Consider the following 27,371-nt stretch of genomic DNA (forward strand, 5'->3'; position numbering starts at 1 on the left):
TTGCCATTAGCAGAGTTTCAGGCAAGATACCACGTTCTTGCCTTTTTCATGTCAAGTCTATGAATGCAAGATATTTTATGTATCTTTGGAGCCTGTAACAACATAAAAATGCCTATAAATGATACCTCCTAGATTTTTAGTGTATGTATTGAATATATTTCATACCACTGTTCCTTATTTGCAGTAAAATTTGCTTGTTTGGATGTCATGGACCACTCTGTGGAGAATGGTATATATTAGAGCATGCCAGGAAATTCATGGCCCTGTGCAAGAATATGGGAGGCAAGTGAGCTGTGCTGCTTCCAAATGATATGAAATACAGTGTTGATAGTGGCTGTGTGCTATACCTTCCTGGCTGGTGCTGTGGAGAGGTATTTAAGGGTGTGGGTCACAAGTGTATGGCTCTTGCTGCCTGGCCCAGCAAAGGACCCGCGCACATAGTCAGGCAGAAATTAGTTCTAGCTTTAGTTAGAACAGATTGCATATGGGGACCTATTTTGGCTAGCATACAAGTAAACTTGATGTTGACTTTCCAAAGTATGTGTGCTCCCATTTGAAGCTGGATTTTACTTTAAAGGTAGTGATGTCAGACTTTCGATGAGGAACTTTGCCTGTCATTTGACGCTATATGGTACAAAATTGATTCCTCATCATCTGTATGCAGACGAAGTAATTTTCCTCTGCTACCAGTTAAAATATCAGTTCTCATTCTACGTCTCTTTCAGTATTAGCACTGGATTATATCCTCTGCAGCAGAAACAAGTGAAACCTGTAGTAGGGTTCCTGAATAGGACAATTCTTCAGTCCTTCAGTTTTGTTTGCATTTGTGTGTAGGTGTTTACTTCAATTTGTCTCAGTTTTGGAAAAGAGCTGAAAAATATATTGGGGGGGGGGGGGGGAGGTTATTGACCCTAGAAGAGTGTAGAAAAACAAAATATTCTCCAAAATTTGACAGCTGAAAAAAAGCTTCTCCTTGAGCAGCAGAAATACTGATCTGTGATTTTCTGTTGGTGCCTGAATGCCCTACACCTCTTACTGCCATATCTTTCCCCATAAAGATAGCCTCTGAATTGTTCACTATTCACAGCCACCTTGTCCTCGGTGTTCTTCAGCATTTCTACTGGCAGAGATAGCAGGTAGAGAAGATGATAAAACAAGTTTGTTTTCTTAGGAAACCTAGAAAAATAATGAACAGACACTTTCTTATTTTGAACAAGATGACTGATTAATATAATCAGCATTGCCAATCCCATTTGGCACTAGCTATTGTTTAAATATCATCAACAAAGCATATTGTAAACGAGCTTGTAAGAGGAAGCAATGTAGTCATGTTGTCATCATTTCACTGGAGGCTGTTAGGAGATACATTTGTCAGATCTTGCTTATACTTCATCTGGAAAGATCAGTTTGGCGTGATAATCAATTAACATTGTGTATTTCCAGTGTCCTTCCAGGTTGCAATTTGTTCTCTTTGTCATTAAAACATGTGAATCACTTTTTAATTTAGGTTATATAGATTGGTGTGCAGATTTTCCTTAGTAAATTGAAAGTTGGCAGTGACAGTTTTAAGATGTATTTATTTAAGATGAAATAAAAAAATATTAACTGTACTTTGATGACAGAAGAAATAGCCCTTCAGTACTGTTTACCTTTTTTATTTCCATTAATTTTCTTCCTACAACTTGCTGCTACTAAGCACAAGATTATTTTAATATTAAAAATATGATTTTTAGATTAATGTAAAGGATGTGATGTAAACTATTAATAGGTTTAAGGAATTATAAAAACAATATTCCACTTTGAGGTGTTTATCAGAATTAAGATATGTTTGTGGTACTGTTGCTATCTGCTATTTATTCTGCTCAAGCTAAAAAAACAGTGTAAGCTTTTTGCTAGAGGGTATTTCTTAAATATTATTGTTACCATGGATAATGCAAGTTGACAGGGTCTATAGTTGAGGGGCAAGTCATATGGAGTCTGCATTCAAGGGTTATATTTTGGCAGGCAGAGGACAGGTTGGAAACACTTCAGCAGAATGATAAAGTTTTACCGCTTTCAGATACGGGTTCACGCCAGGCGTGTACACAAACCATTGATATATCCCAACTAGGCGGGTGTCTTTGAAGTGTAGTGTAAAAAAAAAAATGGTCATCGTAAAGGCAAACTGTATTCAAAATGACATCAGATATTAGAGCAAAACCTTCTCCAGAAGCATCCTTTGAGAAATGTGTCTGTGTGTGAACGGAGGAAAATTCTGCATGGCGAAGGTGACTGATGGCAGTGTTTAATTTCAACATGTCGCGGTTTAACCCCAGCCAGCAACTAGGCACCACCCAGCCACTCGCTCACTCCTCCCCGCTCCCAGTGGGAAGGGAGAGAGAATGGAAAAAAAGAAGTAAAACCCGTGAGTTGAGATAAGAATGGTTTAATAACGAAAGTAAATAAAATATAATAATAACAATAATAAATATAATAATAAGAAGAACAGTAATGAAAAGGAATATAAACAAAAAAAAAGAGAGAGAAATAAAACCCAAGAAGAGACAAATGATGCACAGTGCATTTGCTCACCACCTACTGACCGATGCCCGAGCAGTGATCCGCCCCTCATGGCCAACTCCCCCAGTTTATATACTGAGCATGACGTTCTGTGGTGTGGAATATCCCTCTGGCTAGTTCAGGTCAGCTGTCCTGGCTATGCTCCCTCCCAGCTTCTTGTATACCTGCTTGCTGGCAGAGCATGGGAAACTGAAAAATCCTTCACTTGGGACAAGTGCTACTTGGCAACAAGGTTATTCTCACACTAAATCCAAACCACACTGTAGTAGCTACTAAGAAGAACATTAACTCTATCCCAGCCAAAACCAGGACACAAGACCATACACAAATGATTTCTAGGCTCTGTGAACTGTTCTTGAAGTCTGTTAGAGAACAATAATGTTCACACATGGTTTAACTACATTTCCAGTCTAGTAAATCTATGTTACAAATTTTTTGTTGGTCTGTGTCTGAATGTTGTTCTGCAACTGTTTTTGAACTTTTGTATGGGTGGGATGCTGAGCTGTAGCCAAGGACACCTGGTTTTCCCTTTTTAATCATGGAGTTAACTCTAGTGTAAGGAATTAAAAATGGTAGCCTCCAGTGAAGTTGGGAGCCGATCAGGGAAAGTGTGGTGGAGAGGTTTGTGTATTGTCTTGCCCACTGTTAAAGCTAGAAGCTCTTTGCTGCTTTGCTCTGTTGAAAGCAGGGATTTGGTCTACAGGGACTGCACAGTCAGTCTGTTCAGAGCAGCGTGAGCAAGATGCCACCATTATCAAATGCCCTAGTCCAGGCTCAAGTCGTTTAGATACATACGATCTGAGCTTTCTGTTTCTGATTTCCAAACTGCCTTTTCTAAAACAGCACAGGCCTTCTCCATCCTGCTTCTCATCCTCAGAGTTCAGTTCATTGCTTAAATTTGCCCTTTGTTCTGCTTAAGTGACTGCAACACAAGGCAAGCTGAGTCCTAAAATTAGTTGAAGGTAACTGGGTAGAGAATTTCAGAGTAGGGGAGCATAACGCAAGAAGCGAGTGACTATGAAGTATAATAAGGATTGGAAAGGAAAAGGGAAAACAATTAGGAATATGTTGATTTAAGGGAGAAAGTGCAAAGAGGAAAGCCAAAACTGATGGTGGAGCATCCTGCCAAATTTTTCCTGCTCCTGAAGCCAGCCCCCAGACAACATGGAGCCAGTAATTATTCAGCCGCTAAATGGGGGTTAAGTCCATTTTTAGAAGCCTGAAGGAGAGAGCTCTACCTTCACAATAATTTGGAAGCAGTGTTGCAGTTAGTGTACCTGTGACTAAAAAGTGTATCATAGAGCATAATATCAACATACCTAGAAAACAGGGATTGCAGTTAGGATGGACTGAGAACACAACTGGATTTCTTAGCTAGTTTACACAAGTGAAAAATACCCCAATGTGTAATACTGTCACAGGATCACAGTTGGCAAGGAGTATTACGTTCTCCTACTTTTCATATATGTGACATAGACCCATCGGGAGAGGTTGTAAATACAAGCACAGCTTTGTGGACTGGAATTTCTTGGGGTACATTGTAGCGGTGGTACTGATGTTACCGGTTTTTAAACTGCTTTCCTTTATTTTCTTGAGTGAGGAGGCCCTATACTTGCAGAGGTTCTCATGTCTGACTAATTTTAAGAACTGCAATAGGCAGTGTATTATGCCTGCGCTTAAATAAAACATCAGCTAAATCTTTGTGCAATCTAATTGGGGAGAGGTTGGGGAAAGATTGCTGATTATTCTTTAATATCCTAATAAAACCTTTTGGCATAACTGTGGCTTCTAGTTTCACTCAATTAAGTGAACAAGTCCTGAGCATGCACGAAGACCTGTATTAAACTTGCAGATAGACCCGAGGAGAAATTAAAGGCAATGAAATGAGACTAGCTACTGCCAACAAGGAATTAAAACTGAAATATAATGAAACCCACAACCTGTCAGATCTTTTTTTTTTTTTTTTTTAATCAGGCATCTTAAATGGAGTAGTGTCTGCTCCTTTTATTTTCCTTCCCCTCCTGCCTTTTCTTGCAGTATTTTGGCGCAGTGTTTTGTACAGATAGCGTGCCAGGTGCTTATGGGCTTTCTGCACTTGCTCAAATTCTCCATCTCCCGGGGAACACGGAACAATGTCGGTCCTGAACAGCCGGAGGTGGTGGTGGTGGTGAGGAGCTGGGAGGAGCAGGCAGGGGCTGGCAGCATTCCTCGGGGAGGAGGGGGCCGTTGCCTCTGCACATGCCCTTGCGCTGGTAAAAGGTACCACGCTAGGGCCTGGCTTGGCAGATGCTCGCCCGGGGGACATCGCCCAGCGAGCTGCCCCTGGGAATGACCAGCGTCTGTGCAGGTGCTGACCTGTCACTGGTGTCCGCAGGGACTTGGTGATGCCCCCCGTTGCGTGTGATCTGTAGAAATTCTGTATTCAGCTTCCATCGTTTCAAGAACATGAAGTCTCGCGGCTCCTGTCCTTCCCACACCTCTAGTAGCTCTTTGAATTTGGTACCCCACTTTTGCGTTTCTTCAGTTAATGTGACTGATTGCTCACTTCTGCTTTTTTCTGCAGCAAAGCGGGTATGCTCATGCTCCTGGGCACAATGGGTGACCCTTCAGATGTTGAAATGCCTGCAAAGAAAAAAAATAATTAGCCATTATTGAGGCCTGGGGGAAATGCAGACAATGAATTTCTGCTATGCTATTTCTGTACCTTAGTGCTTGCAAGGTTTATAATTTCTGATCTGCAGTCTCTCCCATCTGTGAGTTTATCTGCCTGGAAGTAGCAGGTGACAAATAGCTGAGAACATCCAGGCAAGTTTTCTTTATTATTAAAGTTTAATAACTTTAAATGGATGTGGAGTTCTACATAGCCCTGGCCTAGCGAGGCTGGAGAAGGACAAGGTGATTGCCCTGATAACAGTCCATATGTTACCGTCTTGGGTTTCATGATTGTTTCTAGGATAAAGAGCACATAAGAGACAATTTTACTGTTTCTGAGTAAATGAGATGCTGTTGTGTATCCACAAGGCAGATTCTTTAGCCTTTACAAAGGAAATTTTAAGTACTGTGATGGCGGTACGGTAGAGTAAGCGGCAGAAACAACAATGTGCAAGACCAATCTTTCCCTTACCATCTAACCTAATCAGTCAGCTAAAATTCCAGTTGTATAACTAAATTTCAAGCATTAAGTTTATAGGGAGACTTGGGAAAGTAGGGGAGGGCCCAGAGAAATGCTGATAAGAAGTTGTTATGAGTGCTTGTTTGACTACTAACTACAAAGCAATCTCTTCAGTGGCAAGGAGTTCAGTCCCTCCCAGAAGAACAAAAATGATCTGGTAGGAATTTTGTCATTGCAGATATCTGGATGAATTCTGTGTGCCGAAGGGGAGCTTAGCACAGCAGCCTACAGATCCTTAAGACATTTCCCAGGGGAAAAGGATTAACAGGGACAACACTGACATCTGATAGCTTTTGACTGTGGATGTTGATAAATGTTAATCATTGAAGAAGCTTCCATAAAAAAATCAAAGTTTTGCTTTTATATAAAACTTATAAGATGTAAATCTCTGCATACAGTAGTTTTGTAAGTTGTCATGCTTTATTATTCATACAGCATATAACAGAATAGCATATAGTTCATATAGTGTGTAACATATAACCAAGCTTAAAGGATTTGCTATACTGCGAAACCGTTGGTATTTCTCTCGTGCAAATGTATTCCCTCTTAGGGAAACTGTGAAAAGCATAAAAGTAGAAACAGAGGAGGTGCAGAGAGTACTCTGTAAAGGGGAGAAGGCTACTGAGCAAATCCTTTTCTTAACAGACAATACTGCATTGCTACAATTCATTAAATGCCAAAGTGCAGGGGAACCAGGATTCTTCCTAGCTGTGAATTTAGCCACCTAGCAGGAAATTGCTGTCTCTTTATACTAAAACTTGTATCAGCAATAACAAATATAATAGGAAGTGCTAATTAGTTTCTAGCATCATCTCCTTTTTTTCTTTCATATTTGAAGTGTGGTTTGGAGTGAGGAAAGGGAGCACAGGGCATCCCGTCAATCTGGTGCTAAACAGGTCTTCGGAATATTTTCCCTGAATGTTCAGAGGGACAATTTGTTGCTCGGTGTTTGCTTGGGACAGAAACACTGCTGTCACTGTCGCATCACAGGAACTTTCCCAAGATTCTCTTTCCTCTGTTCCCCCAATAAAAAAGGCTTCTGGTGAAGAGCATCACTGGGGAAACCGGCTTCAGTGCTTAGAGCAAACAAGTCATCAGGCGAAGGCATGGAGCCTTGTGGTAGCGTTGCTTCATTCCTTTGATACACACCTCTGCTACAACTCAGTGCTGTATACATACAGTGAACAAGCTGGCCTTAGTTGGTGCTATAATAATTCCCTTGCTGCCATGGTCAAAATTACAGTGTCTGAAGTATTCCTTCCAGATATTCATCAAAATGTGAGTGTGTTCTTGCCACTAGCAGCAAATCTGAGTCACACCCTCAGTGTGGCTGAGAAAGAGTTAGTCAGCAGTCTGAAGCCAGAAAGTACATGCTGAAGTCTGGAGCAGTGTGAGAAAAAGGTTGAATAGTAGGCAGGAGGATGTGAAATGCCATTCGGCATCTCGGTGGAAGGGGGTAGGATGTGCCTCATAGGACAGAGGAATAGGAAGCTGTGGGATTGCCCCTGGATTGTCTGAGCCCGATGTTCTTCATTCATGGCGATGTGGCAGCCACAACGACATGTCAGTGCAGAGAGCTGAGGGGCAGCTGCGGCGAATGCAGCCCAAGACCTGGTGAACTGAGGCTGTACTTGCCTTGTGAGGTAACGTATGGATAGAAAAGTAAAAAGGGGAAGAAGCAAGGTGGAGACTGGAAACCCAGCAGTGTCAACATGTCTTCATACTGAAAGCGCTGCAGAGTGGGATCTTGTTTACCCGTAAATCCGTCAAGACTAATTTAGATGTAAGTGCCATGGGCCCCTGGTACTGTGATTTGGTGGAACAACCACCTTTCCAGGATTTCTTTCTGTTCTCTAGGCAAACTGTTTTGCTACTCTTCCCTCAGTCCGCCTACTACACTGCCATTCTTTATGTGATCCAGTCACTTCCCCACTTCTTTCTGGCCTATTTTTGCTGTTATGAGAATTCATTTGATTAATAATGGCACATCTGGGGAGAAAATGGGAATAATGTCTTGATCTTGAACTGCTCCTCACATATCTATATTAGTAAGTCACAGATAAATAGATGTTGAGTACTTCAATTAGGCATTCTTCCCTTTCCTACCACCTTCTGTTTCTCTACAGGTTTTAATCTCTGTGGGTTAGAAAATGCCAGCAGACTATGGGGATTGCCAGAAACTAATAATAATTAAAATTCCTTGCTATAAAAAGCAGCGTACGCCATTTGAGCTGAAAGCATTAGAACACTTTCCAAGAATTCCAGCTTATTAAATTCTGCTGTGACATTTGACTTATAGCATGGTAATTTTTTTTTTTTTCTGCTTCAGCACTGTGTAATGACAGTAAGTCCCAGTTTTGTAAATAAGTTCCCACACAAATTCTTCATGACATCGCATGTGGGAGTTCACATAATAAAAAAGGAATGTTCCCCTTTTCTTCATGTTTCTTTACAAACCTGTCTCCATCATTTAAACCAATGTCAAATTTTCTTTAAAGACATCGAGTCCACCTGCCAGAGCTACTAGAGATCTGCGCTTTGTTACCTATATTAATGTGCAGAAGTGCTGTATTCTTAATTGACCTCACTGATAAGCAGGATTAAAAAAAAGGGGAAAGCCTTTTGTAATATTCAGCAGCATAATCCAGTTGCTGTAGTCGATTGGACTGGCTAATTCAGGGTGCTTTGGTGGCAACTGCAACCTCAGAACTGGCTTAACGAGTTACATAGGGATTCCCCAACCAGCATATTGACATAAAAGCAGCACAGCTACCTTCATCACAGGGCTCTGGCTGAGGTTCACATCACAGAGGTGGAAAGGATAAAGCAAGACTTCAGCTCAGGTCTGTTCTCTTGAGTTTGTAATCTGTTGGATCCTGTGAAACTCTGTTAAGGTCCTTACCGTTGTAGTTAATTTAAGTTGTGCTGATCTGTTTCTGAATGATGCTAGAGACTAAACTTCAGGGACAAAATGGGTAGTTTAAATCCACTTTCCCCATGATCACTGATGTGTTGACACTAAACCTATACTGTAGCTGTGAATTTATTTTTATACGCCCAGGGCTCTGTAAGCAAGATCTGCATCACTGGACTAATGTAAAAGCAAATCTTTTTAGTTTATTGCTCATGTGCAGGACAAGAAATCTATCCCTTTTTAGTGATCCTTGTTTGGTTAAAAAGCACTTCTTTTACATTAGTAAAAAATTGTTGATACTTTGATACTAGCTTCACAAAAGGAAAGCTGTGTTGCAACAAAGACATTCCAACCATTAAGTGATTCCCTTGCACTGGCCTCATCAGGGATTGTGTTCCACTCTGAAACTGCCCACCTTGTTCACAGAGCCCAGGCTGTGGCCAAACTGGAATTGTTTGGCACTCGCATGCCAGCACATTTCCAGAACAAGGTCAAATATTCTGATGTCTGACTGTTGCTCTTGTACCAAGGCACAGTGGAGATGTGTCAGACTTGTTAAAGGGAACATATTGCCAATTTAGATTTGAATTATAATTTGATGATCACTTACTGTTTTAGTGGTGTCAGAAACTCACATTCAGTTTCTGTGTTGTAGTTGTTCTGTCTGTTCCACCTGCACTCTGAAGCAGTTTTGATATGGTCGCTCAGAAAAATGTTTTAATAAGTTTCTTCTGAGATGGAAGTACGCTATTGCTGCTACTGAGATTGACCCAGGCTACACACGCAGCTGTAGCTGGAAGGAGTGGGGGGCACTGCAGTTGTCTCTTTCTATGCCTAGGATACTGACACCTGAAACATTAGCCCCTGAATTTCCTTCTTAGGAGTCTAAAGAAAAAAAAATTAATTATGAAGCTTTGTATTGAAATGAAATATGTTTGGAAGCAAACAGAAAATATTTAAAGAAAACAGGTATTCATGTGTCCTGAATGCTTAGTTGTGGTACCAGTGGGAACTTTTTTCTTCTGTTTTGTTATTTTTTGTTGTGGAGAATTCTGCATAACACATTGAATACTTCGAGGTTAAAAGCTGGTAGGACTGGTTCTTCACCCCATATTCTCTTAGCATCAGAAGCCATACAATTTTCTTTGTATTCCTAGATATTTTTCAACCCATGTTTCCTGTTATTAATTTTTTTAAAAGTTATTTCATTACATCTTGTCATAAGAAAAGACAAAAATAAAGTGTATATCTATTTAGCCCAATGGAAGGAGAAAGAGAACGGAAAACAAAGACAGAAGGGTCATTCGCATCAATTAGACACCTCTTTCTCCAGTAACAAAAGTAATTGCCAATCATACAAGTGAAGTCAGATCAATGGTTAACAGTATTTTCAGAGCCTGGACCACACCACAAAATAACCTTTTATTTTCTGTGGCCATGTCCTTTGTAATTCTGTTGCATTTTAGATTGTCATATTGAATGGAAGTTCTGACATTTTCACGTGCTAGCTACCACATCAATATTTGTTCTGCTTTTCTATTTTTTCTGGATGTATATATGCTCTATATAAAATTAAAACAAGGAGACATGCTAATGTTTCTTTTGTATTGTCTGTTCAGCTTTGAATACTGCACAGCGCGCTGTAAGGTGCTGTGACATATCAGTTACTTATAAATGACTTATGTGGTTCTGGTGTAACAGTAGGAGTCATGCGAAAAATGCCATGACCATCTGCAGAGTGGAAATCTGGAAACACTGTAATACTACATACAGCATCCGTTCATTCCACATGGCACTGAAATCAGTCTGAAGAACAGCACTGTTTGGCTATAAAATGATGGAGGCTGATGATACAAATAGATTTTAAGAGTGTCTCCTGTGTGTGTCTGAAAGTATCTGTACAGTACCAGATCAGTATTTTATATGAGCTGTTTCAGATGTAGAAACATTAAAAATATTAGTATTATTCTAAGCAAAATAACAGAGCAGTCCCGAACAAAGCAGAAGTTACAACGGACTGGGCAGCAGCTGAATTTTTTCTAAGGCCACAGCATTGTCACAAGCAGCAGACATGCAGAAGGATGTGGAAGCCTGGCATTCACAATACAGTGCCCTGTTGCCAGCCTGGTCCTCCGGCACTTTTCCAGTGCCTTGGCCTCTGTGCAGGTTTAGCTTACAGAGAGTTTTATTTTTCAGGTTACGACTGTAATTTTTGTAGCCCTTCTTGCTTCTGACAGTCAGTCAGTCAAAGAAATACATTGTCTTATTGAGGGGTAAGGGTTGATTCTATTTTTCACTTAGCTCAACTGGGAGTCTGGTTTCCTCCCGTCCTGCTGTGTGCTGCAGTGACATGGAAAATTTCAGAGGACTTGCGAGTCCAGGAGAGAATTGCCATGATATGCTTGATGTTAGGAGGCCCGTGTTTTTCCCACTCCAGCTCCCATTGTAGGAGGTCCGCTGAGGGCATGATGAAGTATGCTTGTAGCATTCTGCTAATTTACACGAGGAACTGCTGTAACCCTAGGCGTGGACAGCATTCAGGCAATACAGATATGACTTAAATACATTTCTGCCTTCCCCTGGGCTGCACCTTCCAGAAGAAGTGAAGCGCAGTATCTGTCCAAAGAAATACGGACAGATAAAAACTTAATCTTAGTTATTCAGCGTCACCTGGTCAGCAGGGGACTGGAATGGAAGGACAGCTTTGAAATTCTTTGATTCTACTCCTGCAGTTGGTGAACAAACTCCACTCATTCTTCCACAGAGCTACTGTAATGTTCTCCTTGTTATTACATTTCATAAAAAAACAGCTGCTGCCTCTTACCTTTATTTCCAGCTGTTAACTCCTTTAAAAGACAACTGAAAATGAAGTCAATAGCATCCTGATAATTTTTTTCCATTCAGGTAATCACTGTGGTTACTGTGCTACTGCAAACTGGGAAGAGGGATGTTGGCAATGGACGGGAGGCCTCACTCAAAGCAATATGAGGAAAGATACGTAGATACAGGGCAGTGTTGTAACTCTGTGACTCTTAACTGGTTTCGATGAGGTTCTTACTGTGTGTAAGGTGCTAGTAGCTGTGTGTAAGGAATGACAGAACCCATTCCTCTGAAAAAGCACAGGGACCCCTGGTACAGAATAGAATTTATTTTTAAATGGAGGCCTTCCCAAAATATCTTTGTTTTGCTCTGGGATTATTGCCAAAAATGTGTTTTTGTGACATTTTATAAATGTACCTGCATCCTTAGATAACATTATTTTTGTTGTTGCTCAAAACTATTTACAAAAAGAAACAGAAAGAAAGGGGTATAAACTCTATCAAAGTAAGTGTAGGCAGTTACCTAGCAAGACAAAAGGAAAATGACAGAGATGGTGAAAGAAAAGCTGGATTTGAAATGCAGCAAAAATTACTATCTTGCAAAATTCATTCTAGCATGTGAGTTTGCTACAATGGAGAAATGTGATTGAAATGCTCATCTCCAGGTTCAGGTGAAGAGCAAGTTTACAGGCATCACATGAAGTTAGGAAGTGATTCAGTAGGTTAAAGGCAGTCAAGAGTTCGAGATTGCTGAAGCAGCACAAATGAGAGAGCAAATCCTGTCTGGGGATCAGGAGAAACATCAGAGAGAACAAGGCTGAAAGTAGATTGAGCAGAGGAGGACAGCCGTGTTTAAAATCGAAGTCGCAAAGTAAAGGTTGTCAATGAAGTATTATCAAGACATTTCAAATTCTGTTTGGAGACAGATAAGAAAATTGTGAATGTAGCAAAGAAATGTTTACTGTAATAAATAGCATTTATATAATATATCCATCACTAGATCTTGAAGTGGTTTACAAAGGCACTTAGCTATTTTATTTTTACTTTATAGGTGATCGAAGTGAGCAAATTAAGTGACCTGAGCAGTTACACAGAAAGTCAGTAGCACAGCCAAACTGCTGATCAAGAGCCACTACGTACAGTAGTCTAAATGTAAAGATGCTAGAACAAGCTCTTTCCTGTAGGGTAGCTGTTCATCTCACACCTGATGTTTCTGTGTAACTAAACCACAAAAAAGCTAGACTGCTGTATTATCATCCCTGCATTACCTGAGTTCAAAGCATCACAAAACTATTTCTAAGCTTTGGAATCTGATGTCAAATGTTTATCAAGATAGCCTGCAATTTCTCTTTGCGTTTTGTCTGCATTTCACAGCATATTATAAGTGGCATGTCAGTAAAAAATAGATTCAGTCTTGCCAGCAACAGAAGGCAAAGAAGGAAGCGGCGGTAGTTGGCTCCCAGCAATGTTCTCTTCGGAACAAGTCTGAACTGAGGCAGCTTTAGGGCTCTTTAGTTAAATTAGGGTTTTCCTTCAGTTCTCTGCATGATAGGGTTGTTCTTTTAAGGACACTACCATTTTGCAAACATCTAAAGAAAAAAATGAAATACACTCTTAGGAAACAGACGTCTTGTTGCACTGCCTAGGTTATAGTAGATACCAGTTCACAATACACAGAGAAAATACCTCTTGGTACCATACGAAAGAGAGCAGAAACATTCCATAAAACAGTAGAGGAAAACTCTCTCTGGCTGATGAGCTTTTGTCTTTAAGGCACAAAAATCTTGTGGGATGTAACAAAGAGCCACAGATATCTTACAAGGAATAAAAGACAGTTGTGGCCAACTCCGTTAACTGGGGTTCCGAGGCAGAGCTGGAATACTGCTGTGCGTGTCAGTCCTCTCTGCTGCCCGCTATTTCATAGCACTACAGGGGGCTGAGTTTTAGAGACTGTTTACATGATTATTTCAGTTGTTTGAGTCTTCTTCCATAAAACTCATCTTGTGCCTGTATTTTGTTGTAAGTTATCTGCCACTTTTATTACTGTACTGGATTCAGTTTGATCTGTGGATTAAGTTTACATAGATGAAGGTAGATCTGGGTACGTTCCAGTCCCCAAAACAACCATTTCCAACGTTCCAGCCCCTCATTTTAGCATCACCTTTTTGCTAATTCTCCTGTATTCCCTAGTCATTGTATCTCTGAGATGTGCAGCAGCTTCTTTGTAGTCATTATTATGACACCAAAATGGCTTAACAGTGATTCCTCCACGTGGCTTGTCACAACTGGAAAATGGTGCCGATTGTCCTGGATGAACTGGGTAAGAGGATGAACAGATAATCATAGAAATTATTAAGTTTGGCATCGTGATTTATTGCCTTCCAGTAGTGCTCAGTTCTACCGTCCTTGCTACTACAATCTCAAACGTGGTGTTACTGAAGAGATCAACAGATCTCTGAGCAGGAGGATGTGGACTTATTTGGAAAGGCTCCAATGTGGAGTGGCCACAGCAAAAGGAAGCAAGAGTGGTTTAATCATGGGATAATCATGCCACAGTGACTCACTGATCATGGGTGGATTGCTGTGCTTGCATGTCTGGAATCCACCAGGAGCTTTAAGTGTGGACAGGCTTTGGCAAGAAACTGAGAAGTGTACAAGTGTTTGTGCAAACAGAGAGTCCTTTTTTCTGTAACTTATCAAAAGAGTTGTCTCCTTGGATGCCTGATCATGAGGATGGCAGTACTCTCACAGTTTTGCTCAAAGCTGTAAGCAACCTTCAGTAATGTGGATAGTCAGAAAATATGCCAGACTTACGTAGTGGCCCTTAAGGAAAATTACTCACTGGAGCCATTTATACCAGCTTATATTTGCAAGGGGGGGAGGGGGGGGGAGATATTTTGGTCTATCATTACAGATCTTAAATCCATAAAAGCAAAAATACTGAAATTATTTATGTTTGCATATTGAATGCTGCTTAAAGGAGATAAAATAACAACAAAAATTTGCTGAAAAATTTAAGTATAGATAAGGTGGAAGTAAAAACAACCGTGTATTAGTTGATCATTTTCTAGCTTCTCTCTTTTGGTTCCTGACTCCAGCAGTCATTTTACTAAGTTTTGTATGTAAATTATTTTGTTTTCACATTAGCTTTTAAAGACAGGAGAAATTTCTCATATAGGTGCGTGCAGAGCTGACCTGCTTTTTATAACTTTTATAGTATCTCTTTGAGAAAGGAATAAGGAACAAAAAAAGTAAAAGCACACTGTTTGCCAAATGGCAGTAATGTCTCCTGTCAGGCAGTAGAAACGGGGGGGAAAGGTATAATAAAGCTCACTGCTCTTACTTAAGAAGCTTGAAAAAGTGACCTCCTCTGGAGGTGGAAGATACTTCAGGAAGCTAGTTAGGGAGGTTGAAAACGTTCAGAACATGAAAGTAATATTCCGTTGTAAAAACAAGCTAATACACAGGTGAAAACCCTGAGAAATTCTAATTTTCACTAGGGAGAAGCAGTAATCACAGGATTGTGGAATAATTCGGGTTAGAAGGGACCTAACGAGGGCTGCCACCTCCTCTCAAAGCAGGGTCAGGTCTGAGGCCAGACCAGGTTGTTCAGGGCTGTAGCCAGTCTGATCTTGAAAACCTCCAAGGGTAGAGGTTACACAGCTGTAATGCTGAAGGGGAAATTGAGGTGATAGAAGAAATTAAAAGATAAGAAATTAAAAATAAGTTTGCACTTTGCAGTGTAATGTAACTTTCAAAAGAGCCCCGGCTGTCTGCATCTGCAAAAACGTCATGCTGTAGAAGAAAGTGACAACAGGTGGCCTTTTCTGTTAAGAACAACCTGTCAAATTCCCATACTTTGCCAGTACATAGTAAGCTATAATAAGCTACCTTGCTGAATTAACAGGCACTGTAAGACACTCAGTCAGGAGAGAAAAAATGAAATGAAAATATTAACGGCTGAATGTGCACGTTGCATGAGTTTTTAAGAACGGCTACCAATATTTGGCTTAATTTTGTCTTTTTCAATTACAATTTTACAGCAGTACTGTGTACTTATGTACCACCAGTTAATTTCTAAAGCACATAAAGAGCTTCTTCAAGTTATTAGTTTGGCCATATAGCCCCCATTGATGTTTTACTGATGTACAGAGAAGTGAAGTGACTAAGCCAAGGTCACCGAGCATGCCTGTAGCAGCTGGGTGGTAAAACCCAGGTGTTTGTGCTGTTTGTGTCTCAGTGGTCCTCCTCCGTGAGGGAGAGGTGACAATACTAAGGTCATACAAGAGAATTCTCTGTCAAGAATGAGTACTTTCTTCTGAAGAGGTCCCAGAAAATGCTTGGAAAAGGAATGTTGAAAAGCAGTAGGCTTCGTGCTATGTATTTTACACTTTTTTTTCTTCAGGTATGTAACATAGCAAAAATGAAGAGCCTAGGAAATGATGTCTAATAAAGAAACCCCAAAACTAGAGAAGAAAAATGAAAAAGACTGGCTTTGAGGCCATTTACAGAGCTGGAGGGATGTGAGGCTAGTGCAGTCCGGAATTTAACATCTGTATCCTGCTGCTGCTAAAATATGGGTGTAGTCATAGTTGTTTGCCCTTTCGTTGCAAAGTGGAGGTTAATAAACATCCCTGACAATAGAAGCAGGTATGATTTAGTCACAGCTGTTACCACAGACAGGACTGTGCCAGTTACGTTTGCATTGCATTTATATTTACAGAAACAAGTTTGTTCAGAAGAAATTATCTGTCTGAGAATCTGTGCTTACATCAAAGTATGTCTATTAAATACTTCTTCCATATAGCAGAGAATGGAAATGGAAAGATAACATCACAAATTAAATATTTGTTTAAAATATTGAAATAAATGTTAAAAATAGAAAAAAAATGGTCAATTTCTGGAGCATTGTATCATTAAATATGTTTTCATAATCAGTACCGACTTCCCCAGAGAGGAGAAAGGGCAGAGGAGGGTTTCCACGGTAACTGTCAGATTGCTTATGAAGGTTACTACAATATTTGTCTTGCCCATTCCATGCTTTGCTATGCAGTCAGAAACAGATTTCTGTGTTTTCAAGAGCTGCTCGGGCATAATTAGAGGCTCAAAACGAGTTGAAATCTCAGCTGGCGGCCTAGCAATTTGTTTTCATGCTGCAAGTCATTCAAGATTTATATATGCTTAACTTTTTGATGGGGTAAGGGGATATCCTCAGTCCAAGTGCTCTGTTACCCCTGTTTTTATGCAAGATACAATGCACTCGGTGTCTGGCTGTGTGCTGTCTTCTGCCCCTTAATGTGGCAGAATCTGAGTAGCTGCCGTGCTTCTGTCTCTCCGAGGCAAAGACGGCAATATAATTGTAATAATGTTATATAATGGTGCATTTGTTTCACTTGTAATGCATTGCAGCAACAGGGTCATTTCTAAAAATATTAGCAATGCAGGGAAGTCAGGCTCCTCGGGAGCCTGGAGAAGGTTTCCACGGCAAAAGCCCTGCCCGGGGGAAGAGGGCTGTGGCGGGCAGATGGAGCACGGCTAAGTGAGTGGAGCAGGTCAGAGCGGGTGCGCAGCGAAGGTGCCTCCAGAAGCAGCGCACTGACTCACGGCGTCCTCTCTGGGACCAGCTCTGCTGGGAGGGTGTTGGTGGACTCCTTGGCCGGAGGTGAAGACTGCCTTTTCCCCGGTCAAGGCAGGAGGTGGGTGAACACCAGAACCGTCACCCTCTGTCTCTCAGCTGACTCCCCCCGACAGCGCAGCAGCGGGACTGCTTGTGTAGGGCTGTGCAGCCCACGGCTGACTGTCCGCACTGAATAAACAAAGAAATTGCTCCCAAACAACTTCAGGTGCGTGACTTTTTAAAGCATCTCTGTTTCTTTAGATTCAACAAGCCTTTTAATGAAGGAGTGCTTATGTTGGCTGTATTCATTTCGGTTTCAAATACAAGAACCACCTCTTTAAAAACAGAGAACGTGCTGGGGCTGTAGGATACTGTTTTTCATACTGTCTAAAGAATAATATGAATACTGGTAAAGCAGATTGTACGCAGGTGCACTCCTCACTGAGGCAGTTCCTTTCTCTGTCCCCGACTGCCACGCAGTAGCGTATTGGTGGAGCGCTGGCCATCCTCGCTGTTGAGGCATGACATGGTTTTTGGAAGGGGAGTTGGAGGAGGGTCATGTAAGCTCTGTGTTTGCCCTTTCAGGACAAGCAGGAAGACAGAAAATAATTGTTTTTAAAAACCAAGAAGAAGTTTATCTGCATATATAACACATACGTTTGGGACACCTCAGTCAACTTATCCTTGAGACCACTGGAATTATTTTTGCAGTGGCATGAAAAAGGCTATGATGTAGATAGCCTTCAGTTACACAATCTAATCTGTTCACCTAGAAACAAAATACTAATTTTTAAATTAAATGTGATACATAATGAAATTTTAATTTCAAAAGTCGTAATTCAAGTAACAACGGTCACATGCTTACCATCCAGCTCGAGTCGTGACATTAAATCATGTTTTGATAAGATCTCATTACTTGCGTTGTGGCATCATCAAGTACTAACACAATGGCATGTTCTGAAGACGCATTCACCTTATTGCTCTTCTGCCGCTCACTAGCAGGTTGTACAAGATGGGGCTTGTGCTGCTGGAGGGAGGCATTGCCGTTTACACCCTTGTCTCCGGGCCTTTCATGACCATGCATGGGTAAAGCTGACCCTGCATATATATGAGCAAAGATTTTGCAAAGCTCAGAATTTATTTGTTGTTTTTAATATAATGAGGGCAACAACTGCTATATTATCCCGTGCCTTTGCAGATATAATAAACATTGTACATGATTTGTAATCCTTGTGGAATATGCTTATGTAGGTAGAGATTATTTCACTGATTTTCCCAAATGATCTAAGCGTTCAGTGATTACCCCTCTAATGTATTTCTGTGCCAAGAATAATGAGTGGGTTAACTGCTCATGATGCAGCTCTGGCTGGGGAACAGAGAGAGGAGGTTTCATGTGAGTTACGGCAACTACTCTGGTGTTCATGGGGGAAAAAGGCCTCCACCTCCCCTTCTCCCCTCTGCCGTGTAAATCTCTGTCAACCCTCGTTGCTGCCTCCAGATTACAGGGCTTTTAAAGAGAAACAATTAATTATCTTCATAATCAATTTGGCAGGTCCATTAAGGCCTATTAGTGCAGCCAGGGCCCTGACACAGTTATAGAAATGGAAGGAAGTAGGCTGGAAAGAAAAACTAGTCCGTACTGGAAGAAAAGTGTATAAAAAAGGTGTTTCTTCTAGTAATATGTTTTTGGATGCTTTCTGTGGTGACTTAGTGGCTAGGCTTGCTCTGTTTTTTGCATGGTCTTGGCATATATTGTTCAGAAAACAAAGAGATGCCCAGTTGTGAACACAGAGTACGGCTACCCTGATAGAAGCATTTAGAAGTAGTATGAAATCTATTTGTCCAGCAGCGCATGTCTAAAAAGCAGCAGTGCAGGCATTTGATGTTCTGAGAAATGTCAGTATGACACATAGCCAAGCAATAGTCATAGGGCTTATTTCAACCTCTGTCAGGAGACAAAAAAAAAAGTCTGTTTTGAGGGCTGCCCCTTCTAATGAGAAGCTTTTGAAAAGTATGGGAAAATAAGTCTAAATAAAGTATCTTCTTCAAAACACTTGTTAGATTTATAATAAGAAGCTGTATAAATCACTTCAGTATCAAGCATCTTGTTGTCAATTATAATATTTACTCATCTTAAAACAAGACAAGAAGTAAGAGTTATATGGCTCACGAAAGTTCTCATGCTTGGCAAAAAATTGACTTCTCCAGTTTTGAAAAGGCTTTCAGAAAGACTTGCTAGTTAGGGAGCAAGATTTATGGGGAGAAGCTGTATCTTTTATTAGACCAAAGCACAGCATTGAAAATAAAGGACAAGCTTTCAGGCAAAGGGATCGAGGGACTGAAAACAGCCGCACTGACTGGGCTTCGCAGGGAAGCTTGCTTTAATACTTGTCCTTGCTTTACCTGGTCTGAAAACAAGAACCATTTCAGTCCCTAGGCTCTTGCTTTAGCACTTTTCACAAGTATTAAAATCTCACACATTTAAAAAAAGATATGGCAGGTACAGTTTTTCAGCTTGCACACTGGATTGAACTGACAGGTGTGTAAAGAAAAAATTTAGCTAATGCAATTGATATAATGCACACTTTTCTGTGAAGGCTATGCTACCTAAAAATGTAGAAATGTAGACTTGAGAAACACTCATCCAAGTGTGGTAAATACAGCGTCTGCCCTCTTAGCTTTACACTGTAAATATTTTTGCTTTGAATCTTTCTGTCCTGTCTGTATACGTTTAGCTAGATTAAAGCATCATTCTGATTAGAGCCTCTTGGCATCACTATAATATAAGTTGTGGCATGTGGTCCTATACAACAAGGACGGTTTCTCTTGTAATGCAGCAGAGTCAGGAAAATTTCTGACTGCATATTTCTCAGATTTAAAGTTGGAGTTTAAGTAAAGATACATCCTTAGTCACGTACGTTTATCTTCTCAAATGCTAATGTTTTCTGAGTAAGCAAATGCACAACCAGTTGTTACTAGCAGCACTCAGCTAAGATCAGAATCGAGCCCCCCCCCCCCCTTCCCGGAGACAGATGCCACCTGTGAATGTTTCTGAAGAACTTCTGGTTTGGCAATCATGAATCAGTTTACAGATCTGTTTGCAGTATAAATGCTTAGAGACCTGGACTGAATCTAATCAACTGAGAGAAGTAAGTGAAGTTTGGACTCTGTATCAGTATAAGAAGAGTGAGGACTCATAAAAAAATTCTCATTTAGTACTGCACATATTTTTGAACCTCTTGTTTACTGTGTTAAACAGATCCAATATTACTCTGTAAATCTTGAACTAAAATGTATTACAGGTTGCAGTTAATGGGACCAAGTGTAAAAAGCATGCATGTTTCCTGAGGACTTCGGAGCGATTCAGTGACAACTGGCTTCACTGAGTCTCTATACAGCCAATACTATATAAATCTCCAAACTAAAAAAATGTGCATCTAAGGATTTCTTGCACACGCATGGTGGCATATCTTACAGGACAACTTCAAAAATGTAATGTGATTATCCAAGGGGTAAAGCAAGCAATCTTAGATGAGGTATGGGTGCCTTACCTTTGTACCTCTTACCTCTGTACTTTACCTTTTGTCCACAAGTTTGGAAATCTGCAACTGAGGAGATATACATGCTTGAAGTGTAGGTGAATGCCATGTAAGCGTAGATAGATAATCATGTTATCTTTACCAGTAAACCCAGCTTAAAAAGTCCCCATCTTTGGCCTCTTATTCCTGCCTCTGTGCTACAAGGATAATTTTTAACGAGTATCACTTTAGTTATCCCCATACAGAGTTAGCTTGATGCAGCTATGGAGGTGGTGGCACGGTGCAAGAGCAGAAACGAGTGGTCAAGTAACGTTAGAGGAATGTAGGGCTTCCATCATGTTAGTGTGTATTGCGCACAGATTTCATGTGCTGTGACATACCAAAGCCCGAAAGCTAACCTGTGACATGTTTTTTCTTTCCTGACAACAACAGTCAGGAAATAATGCAATATCCTCCCACATTAAGCGCTTCCTATTCTATTATCCTCTCTTGTATATTGTGATTGTGAAACTGTTACATAAAATGAAAACTTTTAAACTTATTTTAAAAACTAGTAATGGGTTTTATTTGTGTAATTAAAAAGATTAGTATTAACTACACTGTAACAGTTACAGATGAAGTACTCCACCAGGGCATACTGCAAAACCGCATGTTGTCCCTGGGAGCTAAATTTTGCTATTGATTGCAGACACGGCTAGAATAGAATATGTAATATCACAGATAACCAGATGTCTCCTTAGTTGCTACAGAATAAAAGTGACTGAAAAGCACTCTTAACTTTAAGATGGGAAGTATGTGATGCTCAATAAATTTGTCTTAAGTAAGATCTGTTGAGGGTGGAGGCTGAATTATTGAAACATGGAGTTAAAACTCATAAAATTATGTTCTACTGTAGTATTTTATAGCAAAATAAGATTTGACACATTCATGTCTCAGGCTTAATATATTTTTGAATGATAACGGTTTTGAAAGGGAGCCCCCAAAAAACCATCACAGACCAGTGGTGACACCACTGTGCGATATAATCATCTAATAATATATAGTTCAGAAAGCTGCAGGATGTACAAATAAGATAACTTGAGTTTCTTCCACTGACACAAACAGCCATCTTTTTAAAGTGCTTTTCTTTTAGTTGTTTTTGATATCTGGAGGTAGAAACAAAAGCAAATACTAAGGTGGAAAGGGTTCATAACCCTATGGGTGTGACCATCAGGAGCTTAATCCCCTTACTTACCTCCTCTAAACCTTACTGAAGTCACTCTTACAAAGCAGGTGCTACTAGGACAGAGCTACCAACTAAGGTAAAGATTACACTGGAATTACTGGGTGTAATCTGGTCTTCCTACTTCTAAGTACACTGCTAGTCCCTTGATTTGACGGACTTGTGCATGTGAATTTTAAAAGAATAAATGGAGTCTTGTACCAGTTGTAATAAGAAAGGCTAGAGGATAAAAATAAATCTTGAGATTCGAAAAGTCAAAAGCTGAGTGGTAATAAAAAAGGCTTACAGTTCATAAATTCCAGTATTTTAAGTTTCTACATTTTTGCAATTATGCAATAAAGTCTTTCTTATATGAAGAATTAAGAAGCAAACGAGCTCACGCTTTTGCAGTATTCTCTATGAACTTTGTTAGCAGTATAACGATTTTCAGTATGTGTTTTTGTCTTGAATATAATGATTTTCAGTACATAGTTTCATGTTCTATATGCATGCCCTTCTCATTAACAGAAATGAGTCACGATAATTTCCTGGGGTACTCATTGCAACCGCGATACTTATGCTTAAGAAACTGGAGAAGTGATCTCACATTTCCAAATTATCTGGGTTGGAGAACCACACTTCTGCAACCCCCTTTCCTTCCCAGCTTGATTTGTCCTTATACATGGGGATTTCTGTTTGGGTTTCAGAGAACAGTTTTATCACTGCGCAAGGGTTCCTGGAAAACTTCTGGTTTTGAATGCAGAGTTGTTTGCCAGCAAGGTAATTAAATCAATCAGTTTTATTAAGCTGTCCCTGGGCTGCCTTTCCAGAATACTTAACAGTTTGTAAGTAACGAAGATCTTTATCCTGATGTGTGTTCATTCTTCACTTTTACTTATCAAAGTTACCTGTGCAGTTAATCTTTGGTACATGTTGCTTGTTGTCTGGACAAGCATTTTTTAAGAATGAACTGCTAGTCATGCTCTCTGAAAGCAAAATAATAAAACCAAGAATTCTAGATCAGTGGAGCATGTGTGGTGCTTGTCTGTGGTGTAACTGTTTACAGACTGGAACCACATTAGCAGTGAATGTACACCTGCTTAAGTTCCACAGCTGTCTGATTATTTTTGCTGTCCCCTCTCTACCAAATAAACCTGGAGAAAGTAGAACAATTCAGAATATCTGACATTTTGACATCCAGTGGCTACTTATAGTGAAGCATTTCATAAAATCAGCCTTGATCAGCTGCAGTGCATTTAAATACACAGTCCCATCCGCAAAACATCTGTCTGAGATGGGACGTAGAATAGTTTTACATAACGTTTCTGTAATAAATTAGCTCTGCTGTTGTGAACCAAGATTAAAACTCATGGATAACATTTTCTTCAACGGTGGTCTCAGATTTTGTCACTACACAGAATTATACAGATGTCAGTGAATCTCTAAGACCTGGTCCAAACCAAGGAGACAAAAGTTGTCTTTTTTATAAGGATATCCCAAAATAATAACGAAAGAGACTACTCCTCAGCTCTACTGTGATAAATTCTTTAAGTATTTTAAGGCTGCAAATAATCTTGCTTTGCCACTGCAACCTACTTTTAATTCTGTTTGTACAATTGGCATTTGCTTAAAAATTGAAGTGATATTCTGACTGAACAGAAAAACCTTGCACTGTGTTAAACCTAATACTTTTTTCTTTAAGGTGTTAAACAAGAAATAACAATGAGTTTAGAACAGCAGGAGTTTAAGACAGGCTGACTGGCAAAACAGGTTGGGTTTATTCCCATTCAGGGCATATTCAGCCCTTGGTGCGTACTTGAGGTGTATGCTTTAACCTATTAATGAGAGATAAAGTAGAGATGTTTGGGATTTTGTCTTTGTCTAACAGTTCCAATATGTGAGAGGCAATCAGTTCCTGGAAGACTCTATTCACTGAACATTGAGCAGTTATCTGCAGTGTTTTTAGAAGAGGCACCTACAGTGGTACACAGCCTTTGAAGGAGGAAGTAGGTACAGGAAGCAAGCTTTAACTGCGTGAAAGTGGGAGTAAGATAAGTACCATTACTAGACATCATTACTACATTAATTTTTTCCCTAGGGACTTGATTCAGCAAGACACTGAAATTCTGTGTAATTTTAAGGACATGAATTTCCCACAGCTTTCTTTAAACCACTTTCTTATTTCTTGAGGTGGAAACAGAGACGTTCTTCTCTTGTGGTTTACATGGTGAGTTCTGATTTTCTCTTCCCCTTTTTTCTTCATTACTGAAATGCTGCAATCAGGTGGCAATTACAAATACAGAACATACAATATCGACTAAACTGCTTGACATCGTTGATAATATATAGGCACATTTATAGCTAACTATCCTAGGACTACCTCATAGGGCAGCAAAACCATCTGATATCTGTGAAAGATCTTATATGAATTGTTCTCTTTCTGAGCCACACGCACCACAAAACCCACAGGAAGTTGTCTCTGTAGTGGCTGTGGTTCTGCAGTTTCCTTCTTCCCCATCTTTAAGTGGTCAAAACATTTCTTAAAAAGTTAAGTCAACACAAAGTAGAGAATAGACTTCCTGTACTTGCAGCGTAATAGGTACCCGTGCCTTCAGTTAGAAAGGATTCACACATCTGGTTGTCCTTCTGTGTCCTTTGAATCAATTTAGGGTTATTGTTTGAACTATACTGATTAAATAGTAGTTTCATTTTTAGGTTTCCTACCAAGCAAATAGAATAATAATTCTTTTAGATATCTCTCAGTAGCAGTTGTTTACAGGAGGAGTAAAGCACTTTCTTTTCTTCAGCTGTTGACTTTTAAGACAATTTTCTCTCTTAACATGAGGAAGCCATCCTGTTTTCAGGACCTAAAAGGGCAGTATGAGGAATATGATTTAAAATTCTGATACTTCAGCTAACAGATGGGACTTAGTATATATCTGTATCTGACTGAATGTACTATATATATAGGGCATATATATGCATAAACACTGACATGTATATATCTCTCACGATATATCAATATGTGTATGTATATACATAGACATTTGCTGTTTCCTTAAAGCTTTTTTGAAGGGAATACATGAATACACTGGAATCCCAACAGTCTTAAAAAAAATATAACTTACTCATTTCAGAAATTAATTTTTTAAAACTTTATTAAGAATAAAAAAAAATAGTATCATTCAAGGTTTCTTTCACTTAATATAATTATTTTCAGTTGATTCGACCAACATTTGACCAACATTTGATTTGGCATTTTCAGTACTGTTGATGGTTGCTTTGCTTGTGAGCAATTTATTAATGAAGAGATGAAGAAGTTCTCCTGAAGGAAGAATTTGAAAGGACAGGAACATGGTTCTGCTATTGCTTTGTTTAAAACCAAGCAAAACCATTCATTAAAATAATTTGTATCTACCAACAAATATATAGATTTTACCAATGCTAATAGAATAAGATGGCATTTCTAGCTCTTCTAATTCATATCAAGAGTATAGATGGAGTTTTAAACAACTGTTGGAAGGAAGGAGAAGGGAGGTGGGGAAGGAGGGAAGGAAAGGAAGGAACAAAGAAAAAAAACAGGAAAAAAGGAAAAAAATTGAGAGAAGGAAGGAAGGAAAGAAACAAACTAGTCCCATTAGTCTCTGTGGGCTAAAAGAGTGATGTCTGTCCTCTCCCAGACTGGCGAGAGATCATCTGTGATCATTTTATATCCACTGCCAGATGTTTCAAACCCCTAGACAGAAGTCCTTCCTTGTTAAATAGTCTCCTTCCTTGTCAAATTCAGTGTATGGATTGATGGCATTTTCTCATCCAGCGTAAGATGATACAAAAATGGCACCTCCATCTTTGCTGGAACTTTCTTTGCTTAGTATTTTTCTTTAACCTTTTTATTTGTTCCCCATCTTTCTCCCAATAACCCGAATAACTACTTTTCTTTCCCATGGTCCTTCTCCCTTATTTCAGGGATCCATCTCCACCTCTCTGTGTTTGCATCCCTGCCATCCTCTTTCATTCCCCTGCTGTATGCTTCATCTTGTTCTATGGTCTTTCATCTTTGTTCCCAGCCTATCCTCCCCCCCAGCCCGCAGGCATTGCCTACCCTTCCCAGAACTATTCTTATACAAGGGGGGGCAGATGAAAGGGAGGGATTATTTTACCCTACTCTTTTATCAGGTCACCCTCCCCGGAGTTTCTTTTTGTGCGTCTCCACACCTTGAAATCTTCCCCCCTCCTTCCTGTTGTGATCTCAGCCTTTTCCTTCCTGCCTCCTCTGGTGAATACCAGTAGACTCTGGCAATGAAGCACGCGGGCATAAAAAAAAGTCACATTCCGCCTTCTGCATGCGTAGATAGATTAGAAAAATATATCTAAGGCTTAGTTACGTCTAGCAATTAACAAATAAAAAATCTGCAGAAACGTTTTCATGGCAGGGGCCGGCAGAGGAGCTTTGGCAGAAGGCCGTACCGCAACGTAGGAGAACTCCCGTGGGGATGAGCCCCTCCCAAACTCAGCACAGCCGCTGCGCCTCTGCGGGAAAAGGGGAGCCAAGCCACGGTATTCGGGTCCTCCGGGAGCAGTCAGGTGCCAGAAAGTCGGGGATGGTGCTGACTAAAGCTAGAGGTTACTGGAGCTTTGAGGCTGCCCTAGCGTGTACTAGGAAGAGGGCTGGCACTGTTTGCTCTGAGGGAGAAGGTCCCGGTGGGCTTACTCTGCCCCGCAGTGCTGCGTTCTCCGCGCCATGGTGGAGGAGTTGGCTCTTCCCCCCGATTTCGGAGTGCTGCCTTGGGAATTTGCTTCAGCTATTTCCTGGAACATGTATTTGTTTATTTTCAAAGGAGAACAAATGTAAAACTCATACGGGAGCTTTGGGTAGGGCGTTTCTTTGTAGAGGACTGATTTGGATCGTTGAATTATTGTCTCTTTTTGAGAATTTAAGCACTTCTGAAGATTGCGTGGAGCACGAAAGCAGCTGGTAGCACATAAAAAGCACAACTGTGGAAAGTTATGGCCCCAATACCATGCCTTTTACTGTCATCTATGCCTCGTGAAATGTTTGCAAAGCGAGTGCTAAATACTCCAATTTTGGTCTGGAATTTTTTCTCACCTACTGTCCTTTCACTGGAAGCTGATGTATCTGATTAGTCATGGAACTTTTGCTCTAGTCTAATATCTAAAGAGTAAAGTAATCAACATAATAAAACTATGGACCATAGCAATGTGGCTAATACCCGGAGCGTGCCCTCTTTTCACTGAAGCACTTCAGTGGGCGAGTCTTTTGGAAGTGGTTTGATTAACTTAGGACTTGGTCCTACAAAATTTGGGAGCAGGCGCTCAGCTTTCTGTGGCGTGAGCTGTCCCGTCGTGGTAAAGCCAGAGCGTGCTTGAGTCACAGCTCCAGCTCCATTTTCAGAGCGAGCCTCATCCTGCACGGGTTAAGCACCCACCTCCCAAAAGTAAGATAATATCTTTAATAAGCCTTTTTCTAAACGGAAGGAGAGAAAAGGTTTGCAGCGTTTCTCTTAGTGCCGAAATAAACACTTACTTCGT

General features: G+C 40.3%; 1 protein-coding gene across 12 annotated transcripts in view; it reads left to right on the forward strand.

Moving 5' to 3' along the window:
* Positions 1-27,371, forward strand: part of TJP1 (tight junction protein 1) — a 201,582-nt gene that overhangs the window by 97,477 nt on the left and 76,734 nt on the right. The window lies entirely within an intron of this gene.

The sequence above is a fragment of the Harpia harpyja genome, chromosome 14 (assembly GCF_026419915.1).
Source record: "Harpia harpyja isolate bHarHar1 chromosome 14, bHarHar1 primary haplotype, whole genome shotgun sequence".
NCBI lineage: Eukaryota > Metazoa > Chordata > Aves > Accipitriformes > Accipitridae > Harpia > Harpia harpyja.